This window comes from Gekko japonicus, unplaced genomic scaffold (genome assembly GCF_001447785.1).
Source record: "Gekko japonicus isolate JY-2015 unplaced genomic scaffold, Gekko_japonicus_V1.1 scaffold2981, whole genome shotgun sequence".
Classification (NCBI taxonomy): Eukaryota; Metazoa; Chordata; class Lepidosauria; order Squamata; family Gekkonidae; genus Gekko; species Gekko japonicus.
This window is the reverse complement of record NW_015161501.1, coordinates 52,734-58,733: the sequence shown is the minus strand read 5'-3', so window position 1 is coordinate 58,733 and position 6,000 is coordinate 52,734.

The window sequence follows — 6,000 nt, the reverse complement described above, 5'->3', positions numbered from 1 at the left end:
GGGAGTGCAAGGAAGCCCCACGAAGGCCCTCCCTGGCCCCAGGCAGGCAGGGGTGGGGAGAGGCAGGGAGGAAGCAACTTACCCTCCCTCTTCTCCTGCCTCCTCCTGGCTGAATGAGGGCCGGAAGCGGGGTGGCCAGAAGCAGGGGGTGGGGCTTTGTCATGTGCCCCGCCCCCCGTACCTCACCCGGGGGAACTGCGATCCCCCGCGTTCCCCCCCGCAATGACCTCTGGTGATCACTATGACAAATCTCATTTAGAGTATAACAGGGCCATGATTATTCAGAGATCGTGGCTGAACAGACATTCTAGTAAGACACAGGGATGGGGGGGGGACCTGACCCCAAAACTGGAATCAAGAACCAAAAGGTTGAGAATAAAGTCTAATGAAGGGCCAATATTAAAAACCTAGTTAAAACTTATAATATACAAAAATACAAGTAGTTATTAGAAAGACAGTTAAAAACATACATAAGGGCCCAATGAAAGCCTCATTAAAAAGTGGCTGAACAGACATTCTAACCTGGGTCTCCATTATTACATCCAACACTCTAGCTCAGTGATGGCGAACCTTTTAGAGACCGAGTGCCCAAACTGTGACCCAAAACCCACTTATTTATTGCAAAGTGCCAACACTGCAATTTAACCTGAATACTGAGGTTTTACTTTAGAAAAAACAACTCATACATTAACTTAAGATGATCCAAACAAAGTGAGGAAAGCAATCCCAAATGCTTTCATTTACTTAAAATTATTTGGCAGAGAATTCGACACTTTAATGATGGTCTGGGCCTGGCTGGGGTGATGGCACGCGTGCCCACAGAGAGGGCTCTGAGTGCCACCTCTGGCACCCGTGCCACAGGTTCGCCACCACTGCTCTAGCTACTAGCCGACACTACCTCTCAAGCTGGTGCAGAAACATTCCCTGAAGGGTGGATGTTTGCAAAACACTAGTGTAAATCTTCAGCACCTTTATGTAAAGGAATAGCTTAATGATGTTTGCTGACAACATAGTTTCATCATAAGGGCCCAATGAAAGCCTCATTAAAAAGTGGCTGAACAGACATTCTAACCTGGGTCTCCATTATTACATCCAACACTCTAGCTACTAGCCCACACTACCTCTCAAGCTTGTGCAGAAACATTCCCTGAAGGGTGGGTGTTTGCAAAACACTGGTGTAGATCTTCAGCACCTTTATGTAAAGGAATAGCTTAATGATGTTTGCTGACAACATAGTTTCATCATATGTATTAAGACTTTGAGAAAAATAAATGTGCATGGGTTGAGGGGGGAGAAATGCTTCATAATTTGCCTATGATAATTAATTTGACTTTATGACAATTGAACATTATATTATCCCTGCTCTTAGTTTGTGGTAGTTCCACATTTGTGAGGGGTGCGGTGAGGGGGGTCAGATGCTTGTAAATGGTTGTGAGAATATGTATCTTGTTCCTTGCCATACCCTCTACCCCACTCAGAAGCTTTCTTCTGTATCTTAATGGCCTTCTTTATTTCCAAACAATACAGTTCCAGAGCTCTCCTTATTTTGCAAACATTGTAACCTTATCACAGACACATGAATAATCCTGAATATATCACATTGTAGTTTAGCAGCTGGCAAGCTTAGGTGTTGTGATTTCTTGGGGAATGTAAAATGAAATCTGCAAATTTTGAACTAACTTTGATTCCCCCCCACCCTTCACCTGATGTCTGTGGCCAGAGAGTATCCAGATTTGAGAACAGATTTGGGAAGAGGATTTCTGCAAGCTTCAACATGGGGTGAGAATATGTATCTTGTTCCTTGCCATACCCTCTACCCCACTCAGAAGCTTTCTTCTGTATCTTAATGGCCTTCTTTATTTCCAAACAATACAGTTCCAGAGCTCTCCTTATTTTGTAAACATTGGTCCTGTAACCTTATCACAGACAAATGAATAATCCTGAATATATCACATTGCAGTTTAGCAGCTGGCAAGCTTAGATTTTGTGATTTCTTGGGGAAAATGTAAAATGGAATCTGCAAATTTTGAACTAACTGATTCCGCCCCCGCCCCCTTCACCTAATGTCTGTGGCCAGAGAGTATCCAGATTTGAGAACAGATTTGTGAAGAGGATTTCTGCAAGCTTCAACATGGGGTGAGGTGCAGAGTGGAGACCCTGCCACTGTCTGAAAGTCTAAAATTATTATTTGGTTTTGAAAATATAAGTATTTCTTTTTCTATTGCCTGAGGTTAGAAGCTTTCTTCTGGACTCAAACTTTGTTCTGCTGCTTCAGACCAACACAGCTACCCCACCCAAATGTTTCTATTGCTGTCAACCTTACTGAAGAAAGGAATTAGAGTTGCCAGCAGGGCTAAACAAAAATCTCCTATCTCAGTGGTGGTGAACCTATGGGACGGGTGCCAGAGGTGGCACTCAGAGCCCTCTCTGTGGGCACGCGTGCCATTGCCCCAGCCAGGCCCAGACCATCATTAAAGTGTTGAATTCTCTGCCAAATAATTTTAAGTAAATGAAAGCATTTGGGATTGCTTTCCTTCCTTTGTTTGGATCATCTTAAGTTAATGTATGAGTTGTTTTTTTCTAAAGTAAAACCTCAGTATTCAGGTTAAATTGCCCTGTTGGCACTTTGCAATAAATAAGTAGGTTTTGTGTCGCAGTTTGGGCACTCGGTCTCTAAAAGGTTTGCCATCACTGTTAGCAGAGGCTTAATGTCATGTTATTTACCAGGTAATGTTGTTTACCTCCACCGTGACAAGCTTCAACATCCCATTTCCACAAATTAACTATCTATTAAAAGGACAGGAAATTTTGGAATCCAATTAAAGCCTAATACATAAATAAGGAAGAAAAAAGCAGTAAACACAAATAGAGCTATCCATTTTTACTTCAGGCCCTTCTGGCAAAAGGGAAGAACACATTCCCTTGGGATTCCCTTATCTGTCAATCACAGCCATGGCTTCCCCATTGACTAGAACAAAGGGAATACCACGAGGAAAGGTGGGATATAAATATTTAAAGGAAGAGCCTTTTCCCACTGCATAAAATAAGCAGAAAGCTTTGTCCACTTTTTGCCTTCCCTCTTCAGCTCTAGAAGGCCTAGTTACAGGCTTTTTAAAAATAATAATAATAAAAACTAGTCCAGCTAATGGGCATCTGGGAAGCATGTTCAGATACCAGGTAAAACCTGGTCAGCCAGGCAATACGGCAATCCTAGAACGGAGTGAGGAAGGCTGGTACAGATTGGGCACGGGTAATTTTGAAGGGAACATGTGCAGGAACGGGTGCAAGAGTAAAAGAAACAAAGTCACCTGCCTAGTATTCTGCCCAATGTGCCAGAATATCCAAAGACCAACCCCATCCCAGGGGCCAAGCATCACTCTTTGGGCCTGATAACAAACTTGTATGCTGGCACGTGCGCGCACACACACAAACAGCAAAATTGGATCTCACTACATAGCCACATAAGTCATGGGGGGGGGGAGAATCTGTTTTATTTCTGAAAATTACATATAACAGGCCATTTCTTGGTATTGTGCTTGCAGGGTGGCCTGGTCTTTCCTGAAGCTTAAGGTCCCTGTAAGATGTACCCTTTGACCCATCCAGGTCTGATCCCTGCCTGGCCCAGAAGGAGATCCCATGCAGAGTTACTCCACTCTAAGCCCATTGAAACGGAATTACTCCATGTATGACTGCCTTGTGAAAGCTCAGTTCTCTTTGCACACAGATGGTGGGGTGGTGCAGTGGTTAGAGTGCTGGACCCGTCTGGGAGTCCCAAGGTCTAATCCTTTCTGTGTGCTGGAAAGAATAACCTCAGGCGAGTCACAACTCTCAGCCTAACTTACCTCACTCACAGGGCTGTTGTGAAAATAAAATGGATAATGCTACAAACCACTTTAGGTCCCTGTGCTGCTGTGTATAATGTTCAAAGTACATAAATAAATAAAATTGGGTGGGAGGAGCAGTTGAAAACTGTTATACTGGTATGCTTACAACAACATTTGCCTGGGTTGATATCCGGCTTTGGTGCAGTGGGGATAAAATGGTTAACACAACATTTAGCTAAGCAAATTATTTTTAATTTAGAGCCTATGAGATGTTCTGAAAGATGCAGCAACTAGCTTCCATAAAATTAATGTATTTTGAGAGCAATGACACAAACCATATATTTTCCCACACCATGGAGAGGTACATATTGTCCTTGTATAATTGCATTCCCCCCCCCCCCCACGCACGCACACTGATGCTAGCGTTCAGATGAATTTTCTGTGTATAAGATGGCTATACCTAAATGAGGGAACAGGTGCTGATTTCAACATGGAAAATCTTGGTACTGGGTTTCCAAGCAACCATATTAAGAAGCGTATCAGAGGCTATTGTTATCTGCTAAGTGCTAATTTTTTGAACGAGCCAAAGGCATTATCATATGTCTGATAGCTGCTAAGATAAACTAAGTGTTTCTTGTTCTTTGTAACTAATTCCTTATAGCCTTTGCATAGCATTTCCTTATAACTCTGAAAATAATCTTTTTAGTGGCAGCAAATGCATTTGAAAACCACTTTTCTGGAACAGCTCTAGTTAGCCCCTTCCCCTCTCCCCCACTATTTTAAACTGACGTGTAGTGATGAAGCAAGCACAACTGAATTTTTAAAAAGTGTATTTGCCAATAGATCACTTTAACCCATGATGAGCCAATTAAGAGTGTTGTCCTGGAGAGATTTAGGTTCAAATCTCTATGCTGTTAAGACATTTGCCTTCTCAGTTTAACCTACCTCACAGGGTTGTTGTGCAGAAAAAGGGCAGGATCCAAATGTGACAGTATAGACTAGTTATAATCTGCCTTGACTCTCAGTGAGAAAGGCAAACTATAAATGGAGTAAGTAAAGTTTGGTGTAGTGGTGAAGTGTGCAGACTGTAGTCTGGGAGAACTGGGTTTGATTCCCCACGCTTCCACTTGCAGCTGCTGGATGACCTTGGGCAAGCCATAGTTCTGTCAGAGCTGTTCTTGAAAAAGAGCAGTTTCTACCAGAGCTCTCTCAGCCCCACCCACCTCACAGGGTGTCTGTTGTGGGGAGGGGAAGGGAAAGGAGTTTATAAGCTGCTCTGAGACTCCGAGTGAAGGGTGGGGTATAAATCCAATCTCTTCTCTTCTTCTTCTTCTAATACAAAATTAGATCCATGGTCTCTTCACTCTTGCAACAGTGTTTGGGAGCAATTAATAAAGAAGAAAATGTGTGTGTGTGTGTGTGGGGGGTTAACTCTTTAGTTCCTTAAATGTACAACGTGCTTTAAAGACAATTTTCATGTCTAATCTGTTTGGAGCCAATGGTACCAGGTCAGCAATCATCAAAGCCGATGCTCAGTTGGGGTTTGTTGGGGGGGGCGGGGTTTGAGCAACAACTTGGGGTGGCTTTAGTTAGCATGTGAGCAGGACCCCATTTTAGAACTGGTGGGGAGCCAACAGTTGAAGCCTATTAGTATCCAATCTGCATATGAATTCCTGGAACTCAGGCTAGAGGCCCATGAGGAACTGGGGGAAGGATCCTGTCCCACCCTGCACAGTCTTCCCCTCCAGGATTCCCTAAACTCTTGAGGGTTTTGAAAAGATCAGTATATATCCCACCACCGCCTACCACTGTCATCTTTCCCCTTTCATGGATACTTGGGAGCTCTTTGCACAGTGTGCCTTTTAGAACATGTTCGGACATCCTCAGGCTATTTGAGGAGTCCCGCCCCCTTTTTTGGTTAATTTACACTGTGTTATTTTTCTGTGCGTCTGAAAAGGGTCCCTGATGCATGTACAAACCTCTGCCTTTGCTGCGGGTGCCCTGGTTTTGCTGCTTGTATCATAACAGAAACCAGGCCAATCACAAGTTTGAAACACTCCCCCAAGATCTCCCGTTCCAGAATCTCTTTAATGGGTTTACTCCCCCACGTGCTTACTTGTCTTTAGCGGATGGTCAGCTGCTCCCAACATTCCATCCCTTCTGGAGCAGTTTCATT